Source organism: Myotis nattereri, assembly GCF_964212035.1.
Source record: "Myotis nattereri genome assembly, chromosome: X".
Lineage (NCBI taxonomy): Eukaryota > Metazoa > Chordata > Mammalia > Chiroptera > Vespertilionidae > Myotis > Myotis nattereri.
In genome coordinates, this window is record NC_138078.1 from 100,337,174 (window position 1) to 100,360,590 (window position 23,417).

At 42.3% G+C, this 23,417-nt stretch overlaps 1 pseudogene across 1 annotated transcript; it reads left to right on the forward strand.

The window, feature by feature from the left end:
- The first annotated feature begins 10,298 nt into the window (after window positions 1–10,298).
- On the forward strand, window positions 10,299–11,299 carry LOC308511370 (small ribosomal subunit protein eS4-like; annotated as a pseudogene). The gene is made up of 2 exons: window positions 10,299–10,736; window positions 10,916–11,299. The product of its transcript is annotated as a small ribosomal subunit protein eS4-like (transcript).
- Window positions 11,300–23,417: the final 12,118 nt, after the last annotated feature.

Below are 23,417 nucleotides of genomic sequence, written 5' to 3' on the forward strand. Positions count from 1 at the left end.
CTCTCACCTCCCATCATTAGCACTTGCTGTTCCCTCTACTTGGAACATTATTAACCAAACTTCACCAGGTTAATTCTTCCTCATCCTCCAGGTTTTCAGTGTAGATGCCACTTCATCCAGAAACCTTTTCCTGACACATTTTCAGGGCTAGGGAACATCTGGCCCTCAGTCTGTGTAAGACCAGTGAAATCATTTGGTCTAGCCCTGCCAAGGCATTAGGGGTGAGTTAATTAAATGTTTGACTAAACTATAGCAAGCTAATTTTTAAGTTGGTAATTTTGTATGGCCTGCAAATAATGTTATAAATATCCAAATGGCCCTTGGAAGAAAAAAGTTCCCCACCCTGCATTAAGTAAATAGTAAAAGCTCCTCCTCTAAACCCTCATAGTGCCCTACACTTCAGTGACAGATACTGGCTAGTTTCTTACTAACCCAATTTCCTTACTGGGCAATGAGAAAGATTACTCAGCCTCTCTTGCCATTGGCTTCTAGTCATTGCAAATCAGGTTATAAATCCTGCTATGTGATACTCCATGGGCTGTCTTCACTTACTGGACTGCAGAATACAGAGGATCCATTGGCAGATTCTGAGGAAGCCTATGGGATGATGAAGCCATGTGACAGAGTCACTGCTTTAAGGACAGATGCCCAGAAGAGCTGGTTGACTTGCTTTTGCCTGTGGCATTAACAAACTTGTTGTGTTGCACCACTGAGATGTGAAGATTGTTTTTTCACAGCATCTAGAATTAATTACTTGGGCTAATGTATCTTTCTTATGTCATAGTACCTAATAACCCTGATTATAAATGCCTATTTACTCTGCTTTACTGGTCACTAGAATGTAACCTCCCCCAGCGCAGGAAACTTTGTTTTCTTCTGTATAATATCTTCAGCATTTCTAGAACTTATTTACTCAATAAACATTTTCTGATTAAATAAATGACCACTTTATTTTTTTAAAATCCACCTTGAAAGAGTGGATGGAGCCATAATAGGCCATTGGGTCCATGGTACACATTGCAGCTGAGGCAGTAGCAGCCATGGACTCTGCCAAACCACCAAAGGATGCATTCTGGATCACAGCTATGGAACTGACCTTATGGGGCTAATCCTATCATGCCTTACATCTCTGTTAACCTCAGCCATTCCCTATATAGCCCTACCATCCCAATAAAACCTCTTGCCACTGTCATTGAAGACTTCCTGTTACCAAATTGAATAGTGTCTCTTTTGTTACATCAAAATAAAAAACTTCTGCACAGCAAAAGAACCCACAATCAAAATGAAAAGGGAACCCACTTAGGGGAGAACATAGTTGTCAATGATACATTTGATAAGGGGTTAATATCCAAAATACATAGAGTAATCATACAACTCAACAAAAGGAAGACAAACAATCCAATTAAAAAATGAGAAAACCTGAATAGAAATTTCTCCAAAGAGGACATACAAATGGCCAAGAGACATATGAAAAAATTCTCAGTCACTAATCATCAGAGAGATGCAAATTAAAAGCACAATAAGATATCACCTCACACCTGTCAAAATGGCTATCATCAAAAAAAATCAACAAACAACAAGTGCTGGCAAGGATGTGGAGAAAAGGGAACACTATTTCACTGCTGGTGAGAATTCAGATTGGTGCAGCCACTGTGGAAAACAGTATGGAGTTTCCTCAAAAAAATAAAAGTGGAACTTCTGTTTGACCAAGCAATCCCACTTCTGGGAATATATCCTAAAAACCCCAACACACCAATCAGGAAGAATATGTGTACTCTTATGTTCATAGCAGTGTTATTTACAATAGCTAAGATTTGGAAACAGCCCAAATACCCATCAGTAGGTGAATGGATAAAAAAGCTGTGGGACATTTACACTATGGAATACTATGCATCTGTAAAAAAGAGGGATCTCTTACCCTTTGGGACAGCATGGATGGACTTGGAAAATATGCTAAGTGAAATAAGCCAAACTGAGAAGGACAAATATCACATGATCTCACTTATTTTGGAATCTAATGAACAAAATGAGTTGACCAACAAAATAAGACCCAAAGCATGGAGGCATGAAACAAGCTGACATACCTTGATGTGGAGTTGGGGAGATGAGAAGAGATAAACCAAAGAAATTATATACTTACACGCATAATCCATGGACACAGGCAATAGAGAAATGAAGACCTGGGAATGGGTAGGGGCTGGGAGGAGGGGGAGAAAGAGGGATAAATTGTAGATCTCTGTAATAAGGTCAGTTCCAGAGCTGTGATCTAGAATGCATCACTTGGTGGTTTTATCAACAATAAAAAATATATTTAAAAAGTGTCCGTTTTGTCCACATCTGACTTGATCTTCCAACAGTGTTCAACATACTCTCTCCTCCAGTAATCTCTCTTAGCCTCTGTGACACTATACATTAAAAAAATTCTCCTGTATCTTTGCTCCCTTTTAGTCTGTTTTGAAGGCTCCTCCTCTATTCAATATCTAAATTTTAGAGTGCTTCAGCACTAGTTCTTGAGCCTCTTCTCTATCTGCACTCTCTCCCTAAATGATCTCAATTCAATTGGCATTAAATATAATCTATATGTTGATTTCTTCCATATTCATATCATCACCCAAACTTGTCCTCCAAATGCTAGACTCACATGACTAACTGCTTAGAGATCTATGTGGAAAGCTCAGAGGCATCTTAAACTTCAGCTGTCAAAAATAGAACTCTTTATTAGTGCCTTGCTTGCTATCCCCTCAATATGATTCTTCCTTTCCCAATCCTTCCCAGTTCATAAAAATATTATTGAAGCTAGAAACCTGCAAATCATTTTTTATTTTCTATCTCCCTCACCTCCAAAATCTAATCAGCAAGTTATATAGTTTTTAGCTCCAAAATATATCATGCACTTGTCCAAGCTTTTTTAGTTTCACTAAAATACCCTAGTCCAGTGGTCGACAAACTGCGGCTCGTGAGCCACATGCAGCTCTTTTGCCCCTTGAGTGTGGCTCTTCCACAAAATACCATGTGTGTGCGCACACGTACAGTGCAAATGAAACTTAGTGGTCCATGCGCAGAAGTCGGTATTTTGTGGAAGAGCCACACTCAAGGGGCCAAAGAGCCACATGTGGCTTGTGAGCCGCAGTTTGTCAACCACTGCCCTAGCCTAAGCCACCATCACTTCTTGACCATCCTATATATAAAAAGAGGTGTTATGCAAATTGACTGTCGTACCCTCATACAAGATGGCTTCCCCTATGTGGTCACAAGATGGCCACCACAAGATGGCCGGCAGGAGAGGGCGGTTGTGGGCGATCAGGCCAGCAGGGGAGGGCAGTTAGGGGTGAACAAGCCAGCAGGGGAGGGCAGTTGGGGGCAATCGGGCCAGCAGGAGAGTGGTTAGGGAGTGATCAGGCTGGCAGGCAGGTGAGCAGTTGGAAGCCAGCAGTCCAGAATTGTGAGAGGGATGTCTGACTGCCAGTTTAGGCCCAATCCCTGAGGGGTCCCAGATCAGAGAGGGTGCAGGCTGGGTTGAGGGACAACCCTCCCCCCCTCCCCATGCACGAATTTTATGCACCGGGCCTCTAGTACTACTATAATAAACTTTTAACTGGTTATCCAACGTGTGCTTGCTTTTTCCTTCTAATCTATTCTGCACACATTAGCCAGAGTAATCTTTTAAAAGGGCTTTCCTTGTACTTTATATGAATTTCATACTTTCACAATGAGCTACAAGACTTTTGTAATCTTGTCTTTCTCTACTTCTCCCACCTCCTCCTGGGACACTTTTCTCCAATCCTGACAGTCATACTGTCTCCTTTTAGGTCTGTGAACAAGGCAAGTTCTTTCCTGTCTCAGGCCCCTGATACATGCCTGGCCTTCTGCCTGGAATGTACTTTCTTTCTCATGGATACTCTTCACCAGCCTAAGTCCTTAATAAACCATCTTCACATATAAGTCCTCCTTCCCCGACCACATTTTCTAAGTATGATCTCTCCTCGTTCTCTACAACTACTCTGTTTTATTCACATAGTTAGCACAATTTGAAACTATATATTTATTGCTTATTTACTTATGATTGTCTATCTCCCCCCATTGTACCTTAAACTTTATAAGGGCATAAACAGCATTTGTTTTATTCTATCAATATATTGCATAGTACCTAACATAGTGCATGACGTACAGTAGTTACTCAGTAATATATGTAGGATGAAATAGCAAGCATTTACACATAGCTTGCGTGGTTTGAAGAGGATGGTGAAGTTTTTCTCAATCCCAGGTCGCTTTCTCCATTACATTCAACTTATAATAGCATGTAAAACCCCTATTTGAATCAACCCTTTGGACTAATGCACTAGTTTGAAAACTGCAGCCCACTGGCCAAATCTGGCCTGTCATCTATTTTTGTATGGCCAAAGTGAGAAATTTTTTTTTTTTACATGATTGAAAAAAATCAAAAGGAGAATAATACTTTGTGACAGTGATAATTACATTAAATTCAATTTATTTATTAATTGGAATGCAGCCACTCCAATTTGTTTACGAATTCTCTATTGCTAATATTATGCTACAATAGCAGAATTGAATAGTTGCAACAAAGACTGTATGGCTCTCGAAGCCTAAAATATGTATCATTTGGCACTTTATAGAGAAAAAGTATGCCAACTCTTGGGCTAATGGATTAAAGGATACCACTAAAATGTATAAGTTGTCTGAGAAAAATAGCAGAGTGAACTATTGTCTATCTGGTATTGACATCAATACTAAAATTGGAATTTGATTATTTGATCTAGTTTCAGTCACCCAGAAGGGGCCTAAGAAAATTGGTTCTAAATCAAGAGAAGTTTTATTAGAAGAGAGTAAGACAGGTTCAAATCAAGTATCCTTATCTTCTTTGGGTACAAGACCTACATAAAGTTGACCCAAAATTTGAAGTCATGGGTAGAGGCCAGGGAGAGCAGACAGTGGTACTAATGGAAGAGCCTGGTAAACGGACAGTGCAAAAGAGGAGACCCAATCGAATCTGGGACCCTTCAGTCTGCAGGCTGACACCGTATCCACTGAGCCAAACCAACTAAGGCTAAATTAATTTTTAAAATCAAAATGTAGTAGGAAGCCATTGGAAGGTTTTGAGCAGGGAAGTGACATGATGTGAACTACATTTTAAATAATTATTTTGGGAGGAACCAAGATGGCGGCATAAGGTATAGACCTGTGTGTGCTGTCTCCCACAACAGCATTGAAACTACCAACTATAAGACAAAGCAGCTGTCATCCAGAACCACAGGAAAGATTGCCTAGTGGAAGTTCTACAACTGGAAGGAAAGAAAGAAGCGCATTGAGACTGAGTAGGAGGTGCAGAGGCACCAAGAACATAGGGACACACTCAAGAAACAGACTCAGATTCAGAGGAAGCTGGAGCCGGACCCAGCTGGGCTATACCAGCTGGTAACCGCTATACCAGCAAACGCACAAGCAGATCCACCAGATCCAGTCTCACATGGGAGATGGCAGACAAGCAGTCTTTGCACTTAGTAGAAAAAGAAATCCAAGCAAGCATACCAGATATTCAGCCAGCTAGAACGCCTGGAGATTTTGTCCAGCAAGGAACCTCCCAACAAAAGACAGAATGCCAAACTTCGTGTTGACCAGTTAAAGCATGATGTCCAGCACCCGAAGACTGCTCTCAGAAACTTCCAGCATCAACGATACGCAAGGGAGCAGCAGGAGAGACAGCGAGAGGAGCTTCTGTCTTGCACCTTCACCCCAATGTGGGATGTGACGGTCCCTGCGAGTCTGTGTGAGGCTGCGATGTCCCCTGTGAGGCTGCGTGAGGCTGTGACAGCCCCTGCGAGGCTGCGACGGCCCCTGCGAGGCTGCGTGAGGCTGTGATGTCCCCTGTGAGGCTGCGTGAGGCTGCGACGGCCCCTGCAAGGCTGCGATGCCTCCTGCGAGGCTGAGACGGCCCCTGCGAGGCTGCGACGGCCCCTGCGAGGCTGTGTGAGGCTGCGACAGCCCCTGCGAGGCTGCGATGGCCCCTGTGAGGCTGTGATGGCCCCTGCGAGGCTGCGACGCCCCCTGCGAGGCTGCATGAGGCTGCGACAGCCCCTGCGAGGCTGCGATGGCCCCTGTGAGGCTGTGATGGCCCCTGCGAGGCTGCAACGCCCCCTGCGAGGCTGTGTGAGGCTGCGACGGCCCCTGCAAGGCTGCGATGCCTCCTGCGAGGCTGAGACGGCCCCTGCGAGGCTGCGACGGCCCCTGTGAGGCTGCGTGAGGCTGCGACAGCCCCTGCGAGGCTGCGATGGCCCCTGTGAGGCTGTGATGGCCCCTGCGAGGCTGCGACGCCCCCTGCAAGGCTGCGTGAGGCTGCGACAGCCCCTGCGAGGCTACGATGTCTCCTGTGAGGCTGTGACGGCCCCTGCGAGGCTGCGACGCCCCCTGCGAGGCTGCGTGAGGCTGCGACAGCCCCTGCGAGGCTGCGACGGCCCCTGCGAGGCTGCGACGGCCCCTGCGAGGCTGCGACAGACCCTGAGAGACTGTGTGAGGCTGCAATGCCTCCTGCAAGGCTGTGATGGGCCCTGCGAGGCTGCGACGGCCCCTGTGAGGCTGTGATGTCTCCTGCGAGGCTGCGACGGCCCCTGCGAGGCTGCGACAGCCCCTGTGAGGCTGCGTGAGGCTGCGACGGCCCCTGTGAGGCTGCGTGAGGCTGCGATGGCCCCTGCAAGGCTGCAACAGACCCTGTGAGGCTGCGATGGCCCCTGCGAGGCTGCAATGGCCCCTGAAAGCCTGTGACGGCCCCTGTGAGGCTGCGACGGCCCCTGGGAAGCCGGCAGAACCGCGAGAGCCTCCCAGACGGCTTCATCGACGGCCCGCTAACCAACTCGTAGCCCCACGCACAACTATCACCCGAAGGGCGAGAGTGGTGAGAGCAGCTGTAGTGTTGCTTTCTCCTCAGTTTTGGTAGCAAAATCCTCATTTTAAACATAAGAGAATATATTATTTTAAAAAGCCATAACGTGGCTCTGCACCCTTTCTGAGTAGAGCGTGAACAAGTCGTGAGAGAACTTTCCGAGCACAGGGATACATTGTGGATGGAAATAGCTACAGTTTCCATGTGTATGACCTTTGACCCTGCGACAAAAATCGTACACCTATAGATGAGGACAGTGGGGGGGGGGTAAGGGCAGAAGGTGGAGTGGGAACTAGGTGGAGGGGAGCTATGGGGGGAAAAAGGGGGAACAACTGTAATAATCTGAACAATAAAGATTTACTTTTTTAAAAAAAAAAAAAGAGGAGACCCATGTGCAGTGAAAGAGATGGAAAAGAGTAGCTTCTCACTAACATCTCCTCCTGATTGGTTGACACCAAACATGCCTGGGAAACATGGAGAAGACAACCAGGCAGAGACTAAGACCCTATCATGGAGTGAGTCAGGCTTCCCACTCATGATTTCCACTGTGATTAACTTTGGGAATGCTTGACAACACTTGGGCTGGTGAAGCTGGACAGAGAGTTGTTCAGAGGAACACCAGCATCAGGAAAGCCCCAAGTCCCTGGAAGATAGGACAAGGAAAAGGGTTTAAAGCCAGCAGCACTTTCTTTATGGTTATGCTCTTTGCTCTCCTTCATACACATCCTTCAGATTTAGGTTTGTAATAATCAAGACCTGAAGTCCTCTGTGTACCCCTCAGAAATTCAATACTTGATGGATGAGATTAGGGCAGAGGTTTTCTGCCCTTTCTCAGCTCTTTTCTTACACCAAAGGGATGTCATGCCCCTGGGCCTCTGGGGTTTTCTCGGGAGAGTTAACTCCATCTACAGCATTAGCTGAGTATGCCTACCACTCAATTGTCCTGCAGGCCCACACACTGACATAACTCTCTCCCTTCCCCCACCAGGCAAATTATTCCTGCTTCTCAGCATGAGTCACCACACAGTAAGAGCTACCACAAGGTCAGTAGCCACAACTTGCTGTTTACTTGTTTTTAAAGGAAGGAGAAACAGGAGGGAGAGAGAGAGAGGGAGTAGAAGTAGGGAATGAAACAAAATGAAGAGACCACAAACCAAAGGGATGGCTCTGATCTTCTACTTCCTACTGGCATGGAGCTGCCTTTGATGGGTTAGGCAGCCTTTTCCTTGCTACTCAGTTTCATTTCCCTTGCTCTTCATATTCTATTTATTCACTTGTAGATTAAGGAGTTTATTTTCTGCTTTGGTGTTAGGGCCCCAAGGAAACCCCCAGAGCCATTGCAAAATGGATTTAGGAAAAGAGTCATATGAACATTCTCATGGACCCTAAATAGGTGGAATCTATTACACAAAGTTAAAGTTACTGTTGGAACAATAAACATGACTTTGAAATTCAACGGCAATGTGGATAACTCATATAATAGGTTTCTATGGGGCCATCATACTCTTGGAGGACAGTATACAAATTTTACGCTTAGAAGGAATGATTTGGGATAAGAGACAGTGAAAGAGGAAGTGACTCACAAATGAAAATTTTCAGCTGGTCAGAACATTCTGTCTGACGCATTTGACCACTGATATAGTAAGGAAGAAGGCTATTATTTCCGTCTTCATAAACAAAGGCTGCTTGGAGTGATTATGTTTCCACTGAAACAAAGTTCACCATCATAAACCCTTTGGGATTAACTCCTGGACAAAATTTCAGCCCTGTGTGTACATAATCACATTATAGATTTAAACTCTAATGAAGGACCTTTGCTTTACCAGCACAACCCAGGAGCTGTACTAAATATTCAATGATAGGTCAAGTTTGGAATATAGCCAGTCTACTTGCAAAGAAACAATAATAACTAAAACACAGCCACTCTAGAATGAAAAATGGATGACTGTCTCATATTCACACAGCTGCAATATGATAGATTAAAGAGGGACAGCCACAAGCTGGGTGGACAGAAAAATGCTATAAAGATGTGCCAAAGTCAGGACTTTATAACATAGACTGCAGATGCTGGGGGAAACTGCAACAGATGGAATACCAGGTGTGCTGCAATTGGGACTAGGGCTGCTGTTCTTTCTAAGGAAGGACCAGGGGACAAAGAGCTTTAAGTTAAAACTATAGACTAAAAGACAAACTTACATATGGTATGTCCATGATACCAATGGTCAATGGGCATAGTTCTGCATATACAACTATATAGGAGTATACATGGCAGCTCTAGAGTTCAAACAGTGATTATCATAATCACTGATTATCATAATCACAATGGCAATATATGGAGTAATACAATTAAATTAAATTAATTACCTACAATTAAATTAAAATGCTTACTGACCACCAACTATAGACCATGCTAACTTTAACATAGGAAATTGAAGACAGAGGGAAATGTTACAAACCCGCTACGATTTTCGTCTTTTCAAGAAAGACTTGTGGTCATCTTCAAGGAAAGGAAATTTTTAAAAATTGGGAATTAAGAATGTGAAGCAAGGTTCTTTTAAAATGAATGTTTGGGAGTCTCATTTTTATATTTGCCAATTTATAGTCAAGATTGTTTCTTATTTTAATTGTATTTTATTACTAGTGAACATAGTTTTATAAGCCTAAAAATAAATAAATAAAATGAATGTTTGAAAAGTTAGTAATGTTACTTTTTCATTTACACACACCTAAAACTTTCTGCAAGGAATTTTACAAGGTTATTGAGATAATTATCTGACCGGTTGCCCTACTTCTCTGGTCTTGTGTACTAAAGATTCTTAACCTGGAGCTTTAGAGGACCTATGAACCTCTTGAGATTACATGCAGAATTCTGGTTATGTGTGTATTTATAAACATGTACAAATTTACCCTTAAATAAGGATTATTCCTCTCTTTTTATATTAGCTGGGTAACTTGACATCAGTTGGTATTTTTGTCTTTGACCATTACATATTTACCATCAGTGTAACTAACATATACATCTGTGGCCAGAATAGTGTCCAGGGGAAAGACAAAAACAGAAGATGCAGACTTAATTGCTAGTGCAATCAGCTGATATTTGGATCCTGTGGCTCAGTAAGAATAATTTGTCTCACTATATGGTTCCATATCCTATCTAATTGAGAATGAAAGAACATTAACCTCCACCTAAAAATCACCTATTATATGCGAGGCACTACCATTTATTTATTGATGTAACAAATATTGACTAACTGCCTACTATGTTTACATACGTTATTTTCTTTCTTAAGTCACACACAATAAGTATTACTTCCCATGTCTTATGGATGAAGAACTTAAAGTTCAGAGAAGTTAATTAATTGCTCAAGATCAAACAGGAGCTTTTTCTTTGCCTAGCACAGCCATGGCTCATGGTCCCAAGAAGCATCTGAAGTGTGTAGCAGCTCCAAAGCATTGGATGCTGGATAAACTGACCGGTAGATGCTCCTCAACCATCTACCGGCCCTCACAAGCTGAGAGAATGTCTCCCTCTCATCCTTTTCTTAAGGAACAGACTTAAGTATGCTGTAACAGGAGATGAAGTAAAGAAGATATGCATGCAGCGGTTTATTAAGATTGATGACAAGGTCCGAACCGATATAACCTACCCTGCTGTTTTTATGGATGTCATCAGCATTGACAAGACTGCAGAGAATTTCCGCTTTATCTATGACACCAAGGGCCACTTTGCTCTTCATTGTATTACACCTGAGGAGGCCAAGTATAAGTTGTGCAAAGTGAGGAAGATCTTTGTGGGCACAAAAGGAATCCCTCATCTGCTAACACCAGCGGTTCTCAACCTGTGGGTCTCGACCCCTTTGGCGGTCGAGCGACCCTTTCACAGGGGTCGCCTAAGACCATCTTGCATATCAGATATTTACATTACAATTCATAACACTAGCAACATTACAGTTATGAAGTAGCAACGAAAATAATTTTATGGTTGGGTCACAACATGAAGAACTGTATTTAACGGGCCAGAAGGTTGAGAACCACTGTGCTAACCCATGATGCTCACACCATCCACTCCCCTGATCCCCTCATCAAGGTGAACGACACCATTCAGATTGATTTGGAGACTGGCAGAATTGATTTCATGAAGTTTGACACTGGTAACCTGTGCATAGTGACCAGAGGTGCTAACCTGGGAAGAATTGGTGTGATCACCAACAGAGAGAGGCACCTGGTTCTTTTGACGTAGTTCATGTGAAAGATGCCAATGGCAACAGCTTTGCCATCCAGCTCTCCAATATTTTTGTAAAAGGCAACAAGCCATGGATTTCCCTACCCCATGGAAAAGGTATCCACCTCACCATTGCTGAAGAGAGAGACAAGAGACTGGCAGCCAAACAGAGCAGTGGGTGAAGTGAGTTCTAGGTGACGTGATTGGAAAAGGTTTTGTACCTAATTAAAGATAATACAGCATGAAAAAAAAATCAAATAGGAAATATTAGAGTGGAGATTTGAACCCTGGCCTTTTCTTAAAGCATGAGTTGCTGTCTTTAATCCCATTTTATAAATGAAAAAAACTGAGGCCTAAAAAGGCAAAATGGCTGACTATATGTCATAAGTAACGAGGTGATGGGAAGTACTCAGGGCTGCCTTAGGTTTCTGTTCTCTGGATAAGATCAGCTGAGGAACTATCACCCACAACCTATATCTTGGGTTCTGCCAAGTACTCTGGCACTACTCAGGTTCCCTTCTCCAGAACAGTCATGCCCCTATGCTCCTGTTTCTTCAGGACTGATACTATTAGATTATAGGCCTCCCTGGATGAAGTGAGAAGTGGTTTCTCTAACATGTCAGCTGCCTTACTTAATCCCCCAGGGAAGATTTTTTCTAACAGAGCAAAGTCAAAACAGCCAGCTGTTGCTGACACTATTGTTTGACTTCACATGTTGGCCTATTACCAGGTTGTGATGAAAGAGTCTGGTTTTTAGCTAGCCATTCCAGAGTTGTAACTTGTTAATCTCTCCCCTTTAGCTGCCCCATGGAAACCTTAGATAGTATTTGATATGCTTCTTAAATTAAGGGTGCTTTTAGTTCAAGTCATTCCTCTTCACAGCAGATCTGTTAAAGGATCTAGGCCTTGATGATCAAAACCCATGTGAATATCATTGGAACTCAGGAGTGCTCATGCAGAGGAAAAAGAGGATAGTGCTCCAGGCCCTTCTTGAGACTATTGCTTTATACTGCTTCAGATATCAGATAGAGCTGTTAGTCACAGCTTCCATCGGTTAATGATGAAAGACTTGACATGGCAATCACACACTATTAGGATCAGAGCCACATTACCCACACTCAACACACTTCTATTATACCCATGGCAACAGTGGGGGCACTGAGATTCTTCTGTTTCTTACATTTGATGGCAGTCCTGATTTGCCCTGTGCTAGTTCTCTGCTTGTGCAGTTTCCTGGAGTATTCTACCTCAGTTCTCCAAACAAGACTCCAGGATAATGTAGAAAGGAACTCTGGCTTTTCTACTACTTAATATGAAATGAAAATGATGGGAGTTGTTGAGAGATACCTACACATAGTTTGCCCAGTACCCTGTACCTTCAAAAGAATGACCTTGGGCTGTAAGAGGATTATAAGTCACATGGTAAATAACCAAGAAGGCAGGAGTTAGACATTTCCTGGGCTGAGAACATCACTACACCCTTTGGAATATTAACCAGTTACAATATCATTTCATCAAGATAAAAATACCCTGTTTACTGTACCATATACTTTTTAACTCTAAGATTTCTCAGAATCACCACAATATTAATGGAATCACTGGGTATACTTCCTGGAAGCCTGAACATTTTAATGAACTGTTAATGAAAACCTTGAAAAATGTAGGCTCATCTATTTCTAGAAATCTATTCTACTAGGTTGCACTCTGAATGTGGTCACTGCTTTTGGTTTTCTAATATTAATAAACTGTAACCCCCTCTACCTCAGCCCTCATGATTATGGTCTTTGTGCAGAATAGCTGGTTGGCAAATCAATATGCACATCACTTTTAAAACTAGGTCTTGGAACAACTTAGTAGAAAAATGTAACCATTGGGGTGGTGAACACACAATATAATATACAGATGATATATTGTAGAATTGTACACCTGAAACCTGTATACTTTTATTAACCAATGTCACCCAGCAAATTCAATTTTAAAAAAGAATAAAAAATAGAACCCAAGTCTCTAAATTTTGAGATGAAAAAGCCAACCAGTCTTCCAACCTCTACTTCTCCAGAGCTGTGTTTGCTGCAGAAAAGGGGAAGGGGATTTAGATATGATATCTTGGATGCTCTGGAGATTTTTTTCATCATCTGTGAGATCTAGACTTAGTGGTAAATGGAGTGTTGACTTTCATCCTGTGGCTACCTGAAGATTTCAGTTATTCAAATCAACGCACGCTCCTGTGTCTTCCGGGAACAAGGCATGCTGCCTGCTGAATATAGGTCTGCAAATATATTTGTTTTATTTTTTAATTTTTTTTGTAGTCTCTCTTCCTCTACTTGAGGTTTCTCATAAACAGGCAAGAGTAGATAAACAGGATGATTGCTGCTATGTGTAGGGAAAATTCATTGTGGCTTTTTACTCACCACATGACTTAGAAAATATTTCATGGAAATAACCCAGGACTTGTTTAAGAGGTAGTATTGGGTCTGGTTGATAGAAGGAATTTAGCTAATTTATATAATAAGTGAGACAAGAATTTTTACTCTGACAAGTCACAATTTTCTAGCCCACATATATGAGAGTACTTTTATCTACGGCTCTGATAACACTATAATGTTAGAAAACCAAAATACTGGAAAACCAGAAACACCCATTGAATGGAAGGATAGTGAATTTTCCTCTCAGATTGCATATCTGAACACTGAGTGTATGTAGTAATTTTTAATTATGAGTCCAACATTAATGTGTTTTTGCCAAAGACTCTGGGGATGATTCACTAGAAAATATGGACCTTAAAGTTGCAGTTCACATAATTTATTCAGTTAGCAGGCAGAAATTAGGATTGAAAGCAAACAGTTCAGGAATTCTGGGTGTACCAGAGGCGGCAAGTGTCTTTCAAGTAGATGAACCTAGTGGGAAAGGAAAATATCCACTTTACCTTATCCTACTATTTTGCCATGACAATAACCTCTTTGGAAAACTAGGGAAAAGGTCAAATGACTTCTGGGTAAGGTTACTTCAGGAGTTCATTCTTGGGCCATGCTCTTAGCTTTCGCAAGCTCATTGTGCAATCACATAATTCAGAAGAGGCAGCTGTTGGAGAAATGTCATCAGATCTCACTTGAGTGTGTGTGTGGGAGTTCCACTTGGTGTATCTGACCCAAGTTCCAGGAAGGAAATATTCCTTTACTCAATTAAATTCTATTAATTTATAAGCTAGACTTCAGGTTCAGAGGGAAAAGTGAGTCACAAAACAGTGTGTACTGAATGTTACTCCAGCCCTCTCTATACTCCCATTTTTGTTCTTACTTTTTTTGGTGTCTCCTTGGTATAAGGACTGTGGAGCAGAGATGAATATATATATATATATATATATATATATATATATATATATATATTAATAAAAGGGTACTATGCTAATTAGACCGGATAGCCCAGACGTCCTTCCAGACAAAGCTGCAGCAGATGCATGAGCCGAGGAGGGCCAGCAGCCACGGCAGCTGACAGTGGCAGCAGCAGCGGGGGTGATGGGGGTGGCACCTTCCCCTGATTGACCCAGTCGCCTCCTGCAGAGGGAGGCCAGACTGTGGCTTAGGCCTGCTCCCCCCTAAGCCATCAGTAGGACATCCCATGAGGGCTTCCAGACTGTGAGAGAGAGCAGGCTGGGTTGAGGGACCTCCCCAGTGCATGAATTTTCATGCACCAGGCCTCTAGTATATATATATATATACACACTATATATATATATACTATATATATCTCCTCACTTTCCCCTCACTTTCTCCACTCTCTCTTATCCCCATCCTCACCTCTAAGCTTTACCCAGACAATTATTTACAGAATAAAAGCAGTTGCCACTTTGAAAAGCAGTCCTTCAGGGTATCCTTATGCCTGTGGCTCAGACTCATTAGATCATTGTCCTCAGCACCATAGCTGATTTTGCTTTGGTTTGGTCTTATGACTCATATCTTTCACAGTAGCAACTAATACGCATGACCCAAGGGGTTGTCTGGGCATAAAGGATGTCAAGGGATTATTCATATTCATTATCCATCAGGGTCCAGAAACCAGTCTCTTCACTTTGTAAAACAACATCTGTGCCAGGATATTCCCAGTGCCTGTGGATTCATATAGCCCTCATCAGAAGTAAGGTGTTTTTTTAAAGAATTGAATGTGTCAAATAAACATGGAAATGAGCCTTGGAGCCCAATGAAGGTGAGGAGCTCTCATAAAAGGGTCTCAATGGAGCAAGATGTAGGGAGAATTCAAAAAGCAGTCAATCTCAACTTAGTTATTAATTGTAATGTATTCATGACCACATTCATCTTTATTTAACCTCCTGATGGTGAAGCCTCCAGCTTCTTTGTTTTTCCCTCACACCACCCTCACCCCATCCCTACACGTCACTCCCTTGCTCCCATCTCACCAACCACCAGGTCTCTGCTGCTGGGTGGGAACTCCCAGAGTGCAAGGGTCAGGGCAATCACCCAATTAGCCATACCCTCAGGACAGTTTGAGTCACTCACCCTTTCAGAAAGGCATACCTAAGGGAAGGAGAGGAGGTAGAGGAAGAGCTAGAGGAGACTGCAGAAAGAGATTAAGGGCCCAGGAAGGGGAGGGGCTGCCATATGGCAGAAGGAGGCATGATTAAAAATATTAGCTGACCTTCAGTCATAAAGGCTGGAATGGGAGAGATGCATTAGAAACCTTTAAAATCACACATGGAGTGAACAATAAATTCCAAAAGAGAAATAAAGGAAGAGTCCCTTTAACTTTTTGAGGTGAGTTTAAGTTAAATCAAAGGAAGTCTGATTTTACACACTGTGAAGAGAAATTAGAGAATCCCTTACCATGTAAAATGGTACAAGCTGACAATATAAATCATGCCCCTCCCCAAAGCATAGGCAGGTTCACTATTAAGAAACCCACAATGAATTATTAAATGAAAGGGGATGAGATCCGAGAGGCCAATCTCAGGCCTCCCAAAACTGTTGGAGCTCCTGTGAAAGATAAGATTCCTGAACCAAAGAAAGAGGCTGGCCCAGCTTTTTCCATTCCCAGGATTTTGTGAAATGCAGTGAAGATCTTGTTTGCATTCCCAACATCTTTAGTTTTTGGGTATTTTTTTTTTACCCAGAAAAGAATGAACATACTGAAAATATCTTCTAGATGTCTTCTAAAGAGTTTCTGAAGTGAATTTCTACAATCTACCATGTCATAAATAACTTTGAACTTGGAGCCATAAACATTAGTTACACAAACATCTGGGCCCAGGTTGTAAGCCTTATTAATCTAGCTCCAAATGAAATCAGGTTCAAATACCTAAAAATCCAAATAAAAGTAGAAACCTACAACACATTTTACTTTTGCTAAAGTAAAGGTAAGAATTGAATTACCTGGCTCTTTGGAAAACTCCACAGGTAAATTTGAGCAAAGTTGACTCAGAAGATGAGCTGCTCTTTCCAGGAAATTGTCACTTCTACAGGTGACAGGGTGATAAGTAGAAAATGAAAAGACAAGAGGGACTTATTCTCTCTCTCTCTCTCTCTCTCTCTCTCTCTCTCTCACACACACACACACACACACACACACACACACACACACGCCTAGCATGTGGTAATAATGAGAACAGATATTCAGTTAGAAACTAACTACTTACAGGCGACTGAATTGTACTTTCCCATAGATAATCCCAGCAATATATTCACCAACCAGATGCCACTCAAGCTTCAGAATGGCCCCATGCAAATGCAGGATGTTTATGAGGCCCTTTTACAGTTGACTGCACGGTAACAACTTTTAGCTGTAACAGAAGAATTTGAATATTTTCCTGGGGGTGGCTTTTACAGTGAATTGAGGTGAGTGAAAGGAGACATTAAAAATGGATGGATAGTTTTAGGTAATCTTAAGGAACTGGCTGGGGGTCTGTTGAAAGTGCAACCTTATTTTGATCCTCAGATTTATTGCCAAAGGCAATGTCATTACCTTTGTTAAGGGCAAAACCAGTTGGTTTCGGGGACTGAGGCCAAGAAATCTGTTAGAAGCAATGCCTGAATATTGTTGCTAAGAAAATAGAATTTTTACTAAGAATTCTAAGAAGTCAATGGGTTTCTGGGTAATGTATAAATCACAGAAGAAAAATTTATTCTTTTCAGACTAAATTTTGCCACTGCATGGATATAATAAGGTCTATAGGCCATGCAGCTTTTGTTCTTTACAAACTGCTTTCAATTGCCCATTTAATGGCCTAATACTGTATCGGAAACACTCTCTCTAAAGCCCTCTAGGAATGAATAGAAAGGAACCTCCATCTATGGATCAAAGCTATTAAGGAGCTGCTTCCTTGTGACCTCGGTAAATTATCTCTCCAGGAAGGGGTCCTTGCTTTTCATGAATGTCCCCCAGGACTTCTTGAAGCCAATTTTTCTTTCTAGCACTGTGCCTTACCAGGAGCTCAAAGTGCACTAGAAAATGCATTTCTGTTAACTTCATGTCTGTTCTTGACATCACCTTTATCCTTATAAATAATGTGGATCCTTAAGTTTTGTGGGTTTTTTAAATATTTTATTGATTTTTTACAGAGAGGAAGGGAGAGGGAGAGAGAGTTAGAAACATCAATGAGAGAGAAACATCGATCAGCTGAACTCCTGCACACTCCCTACTGGGGATGTGCCCGCAAACAAGGTACATGCCCTTGACCGGAATCGAACCTGGGACCCTTGAGTCTGCAGGCTGACTTTCTATCCACTGAGCCAAACCGGTCAGGGCGATCCTTAAGTTTTTTTTAAAAAAACATTTTTTGGTATGAATATTAGTGGTACAAAAATAGATGCACACACAAAAACATAAAGAAAATTCTAAGTAGCTATACATTCACCACCTCCAGGTTACCACCAAGTACTACAAAGTGGTTGTAATTTTTCCAAAATTACTTCTTTCCCCCATGAAGTAGCAAGTACCCTAATGCCATCTCTATCTGATCTATAATATTGTAGTAATTTCTGGTGATTAAAAGAGGCCCATTCTGATTCTTAAGGCTTAGTTCCATTTGTTTTGCAACTTTATTCTCATATTTCATTCAAAACTCTCCTCCTCCTTATTCCCTCTCTGTGCTACTTGCCCTGACCCCTTTTTACTGTTTACCTTTTTGGTTTTGTGATCAAAAAAAGAAATAAATAAAACTGTTCACCAGGAGTGGGGAGGCTACCACTTGCTATCTCCCCTCAGCAAGCTTGCTGTTGGGATTCTGCTGAGGAGCTCAGTGTTGAGGAACTCCTGCTCACCCTCACCCCACAGCGATATGCCCTGAATTTTTCAGCTGGTGGCCTATATCTACCTTCCTTTGATGCACATGCCTCTTCACTCCATGGTGTGGTGTGGTTGTGTGTGTGTGTGTGTGTGTGTGTGTGTGTGTGTGTTAAGGGGACTATAAAACCTGTAGCTCCCAATCTCCTCCAAAGCCATGGCTTCCATACATCTTGAGAACCAGAATTCAAGCAGAAGGTGTTTCCCCTCTCTTCTCCTGGCAGTCTCATCACCTCCAGGATTCTAAAAATCTTTATCCCTTTCAAGTGTCACTAGGCCTGGTCTGCAAAGCAGAATTTGTGACTAAGCACATATCTAATCTTGTGGTTCCCTGGGGCCTCCCTCCAATGATGTGCTAAAGCCAGTCCATCCCAGCTTACAAAAATGTATTGTTAAAATTTCAGAAAATGTGTTAGCCAGTTGACATCTCACTGGTAGCTGGAAATTGGCCATGGTGGTAGTGTTTACATGACAAAGATACTTCCAGGGGGTTATTAAACATTTACCAGTGTATCATTGCTGTCTTTTCACTGAGGAGAAGGTTGTTGTGGATAGGGATAGTCTCTCATCATTATTGCAGTTCCCCCTAAAAAGCCCTCAATTTTCCTTTCAATACAAATCAATGTTAGCAGCTGGAGTGGAGCCAATGATAGGGTCAGTTCAGCAGAAATAGGACTCCTATTATTTAACTTTGTGGGAGGGGGCTGGCCTCAACAACTGGGGCTAATTAGATTGTTTTCATGTCTGCCTACCATTTTATTGTATCAATAACAATGATTTTTGTAATCAATCTCTTTTTAGACATTTAAATAACTTCCAATTTTCACTGTATTAAACAATGGCATAAAGAACACAGGTGTACATAAATCTCTGTTTGATTAAGTAAGCCCTCAATAAATGTTAGTTATGATGATGATAATGATGATAATGATGCTTTTTAAGTGGGGTTACCAGGCTCAGCTCAGAGCAAGGGTGGTGCTAAACAGTCCTTCTCTTCCGCTTTCCCATCAACACCTTAATGCAGGAAATTGAAAGATGCCTCTCTGGGGAATTTGATAGCCTAAGAGAAAAGACCAAATGGATACTGACATTTGTTGGGTCTACCAATGAAATGGCCAGGTCCACCTAATGATATAAGGCCCATCAGTCAATAATTGGCCAACACACACACACACACACACACACACACACACACACACCCCACTTTTTGGTTGCCTCACTCCTAAATACAAATAATAAAGACAATAAAAGAGAACCAAGATGGTGGCATAGGTAACTGCTAGTATTCATCACCTCCCACAACCCCATCAAAATTACAGCTAAAATACAGAACAACCATCATTCAGAAGTGTCTGAAATCTGGCTGAATGGAAGTCCTACAATTACAGAAGCAAAGGAAAAAAAGCACATTGAGACTGGTAGGAGGGGCGGAGGCTGGTCCAACACTCACGGTAGCATGTTTTTTCAATGGGAAGGGATATCTTGGCTGTAGAGGCCTCCCATGAGAAGCAAGGGCTCCCATATGGGATCCCATAACTTCGGGCTGTAAAAACAGCAGGGATTATGGCTGAGTGACATGGAGGCTGCTAGAGCCCCAGGCAGTTCCGCTTAAAGGGCTGGCACACAAACTTATATGGCCCTGCTTCCTCTGAGCTCCAGCGCTGGGAGGTAGCTTTGAGGTACCCAGTTACATACAGAGAGGAACTGGATTGTCTGTAATCATTGCAGGAACTCGGGGGCGGCTTTCTCCCAGATGGTAGTGCTCACAGGGATCAATCTTCCTGTGCTGGGACCTCCCACATCACAGAGCTGACTGGCAGCCATATCTGAGTTTCCATGAGGGTGGCCCACACTGTTCACTGAGCCCTGGGGATTCCTGAGACCACACCTCATACAATTTGCATCTCCACCCAAGCTGTTTGCAGCAGGTTTTCCATATGAATGGCCTGCCCCAGCTCAGGCTTCAAACTTTTCTGAAATCTCTCAAACAAGCAGCAGCTGGTGTCAGCATGCCCCAAACCTGGCACTATCACTAGCCTGCCATGCTTCACAGCTGGGCCTTGACTGGGAACTTCCAAGCCCAATGCAAATAGAAGCCTTCTGAAGATCACTCCATAGCTCCTGCTGGGTGGCCCCAGGCAGTGGCTGACTTTGTACCTCCTGTAAGGTCCCAAAGCCAGTGCACCCAATGGACAGCTTCAGACCATACCAGATTACAACTCTACACATCCACAAGTGACACACTCGAGGGGAAGACTCAGAGAGCACCAAAGCCCCACTGAAGCAATTCCTGCTCCATAGGGATGTCTCCTGCATAGCAGCTCTTCCACTATAACTGCAGCTGGTTCTCACAGCCAATTGGCCTGGAGGTCAATTCCTCCCAGTGATACCAACAGCAATCAAGGCTCAACTACAACAAGACTTTGCACACATCCCCCACAGGGGCACACCTAGAATGCCCAGCTCAGGTGAGTGGGGAGGCTGAGCCACTGGTCCCTACAGGATACCTACTACACAAGGCCACTCTACCAATTCCAGGATGCATAGCAGTTCTACCTACTACATAGAAACAAACACAGAGAAGCAGCCACAATGTGAAGACAAAGAAACATGCCACAAATTAAAGAAATGGAATCAAGCAAACTACTGGAAACAGAGTTCAAAACAATGGTTATACGGTTGCTCAAGGATCTTAATGAGAGCTTCATGGGACTTAGACAAGAATCTTAATGAGAATTTCAAAGACATGAGAAAGGACCAGTCAGAATTTAAGCATGCACTAACTGAAATAAATAATAATTTACAAGGATTCAACAGTAGAGTAGAGGATTCTGAGAATCAAATCAATGATTTGGAATATGATGAAGCAAAAAAAAAACAAAAAAACCCCACAAACAAAAACAAAACAAAACAAAAAACACCCAATCAGAAGAGCAAAAAGGAAAAAGAATCCAAAAATATGAAGACAGTGTAAGGAGCCTCTGGGACAACTTTTAGTGTAGCAACATTCACATTATGGGGGTGCCAGAAGGAGAAGAGATATAGCAAGATATTGAAAACCTATTTGAAGAAATAATGACAGAAAATTTCCCCTACCTGGTGAAAAAAATAGACTTACAAGTCCAAGAAGTGCAAATAATCACCTAAAAAGAGGAACCCAAGGAGGCCCACACCAAGACACATCATAATTAAAATGTCAAGGGTTAAAGGCAAAGATAGAATCTTAAAAGCAGCAAGAGAAAAGTAGTTAGGTACCTTCAAAGGAGCACCCATATGACTGTCAGCTGATTTCTCAACAGAAACTGCAGGCCAGAAGGGAGTGGCAAGAAATATTCAAGATAATGAATAGCAAAGATACATAACCAAGATTACTCTACCCAGAAAAGCTATCATTTAGAATTGAAGGTCAGATAAAGAGCTTCACAGATAAGAAAAAGCTAAAGGAGTTCATCACCGCCAAACCAGTATTACATGAAATTCTGAGGGTATTTGAAGAAGAAAAGAAGAAGAAGACGAAGACAAAGACGAAGACGAAGATGAAGACAAAGATGAAGAAGAAGAAGATGAAAAAGAAGAAGATAAAAAACATGAGCAATAAAAAACCCAATAAATACATATCTAACAATAATTGAATCTAAAAAATCAAAATAAATGAACAAGAAATCTAATGAACAAAATAAATTGATGAATAAAACAGAATCAGAGGCATGAAAACATGGAACAGGCTGACAAATCTCAGAGGGAAGTGTGGGGAGGACACGAGGAGAGATTAACCAAAGATCTTATATGCACACTAGAGGCCCAGTGCATGAAATTCTGCACTCGGGCAGGGGGGTCCCTCAGCCTGGCCTGCACCCTCTTGCAGTCCGGGAGCCCTCGGGGGATGTCCGATTAATGACTTAGGCTGGCAGTCTGACATCCTTAGTGCTGCTGCAGAGGTGGGAGAGGCTCCTGCCACTGCCGCTGCACTTGCCAGTCGTGAGCCTGTCTTCTGGCTGAGTGGCACTCCCCCTGTGGGAGCACACTGACCACCAGGGGGCAGCTCCTGTGTTGATCATCTGCCCCTGGTGGTCAGTGCAGGACATAGTAACCAGTCATTCCACTGTTTGGTCAATTTGCATATTAGCCTTTTATTATATAGGATATGCATTACCGATGGACACAGACAATAGGGTGGTGAAGGCCTGGGGAGGGGTGGGAACCTGGTGGAGGGGGTCAATGCGGGGAAAAGGGGGGACATCTCTAATACAACAATAAAGATTTTAAAAATAAATACAAAAAAAAGATAATAAAACATTGAAAATTTTTAACAAAAAAAGAGACTAAAGCAAACATTAAAAAAAGAAACAATAAATAGAAAAAATGCAGGGAACAGAAGAAGCCTGAAAACAAGCCCTATAATTAATATTCTTAGAGAAGTGCACAGAGCATTGTATACATGAAACATCCACTGATGTTAGAAACAAACAAAAAAAGAACATTCGGAGAACAAGAATGAGCTCTTAAAAATTCAAATTATTAGAGTAAAATTGTTTTTAATTCAGTAGTTAGAAGATATATTTAAATAAATCTCCCAGGATGCAAAACAAAAGGGCAAACAGGAGGGAAATTGAGATAAGATAGAATTAGAGGACCATTATACATTAGGAGCTCCCAGAGAGAGACCAGGGAAAAAATGGAAGAAATAATCAAAGACAAAGTAAAATAAGTTTTTCCCCAACTGAAGAAAATGACTTACCAGATTTAAGGGCTGACTACGTATCCAATACAATGACTGTAAGACATATGCTGGGGCATACCGTCATGAAACTTCAGAATACTGGGGATAAGGACTCAAAAAATCAACCTCCCATGAACTTTTTCCTGGGAAGTCACTGGAATATGTGCCTCATCAAGACAAGGGAGTGATCAGAGAAAGACAGGAGATCCAGGAAACAGGGTGAAACATGAGACAGATGAAGAAAATTTCCAGAATGATGGGGAAAGGAAAGCATAGGAATGTCACCA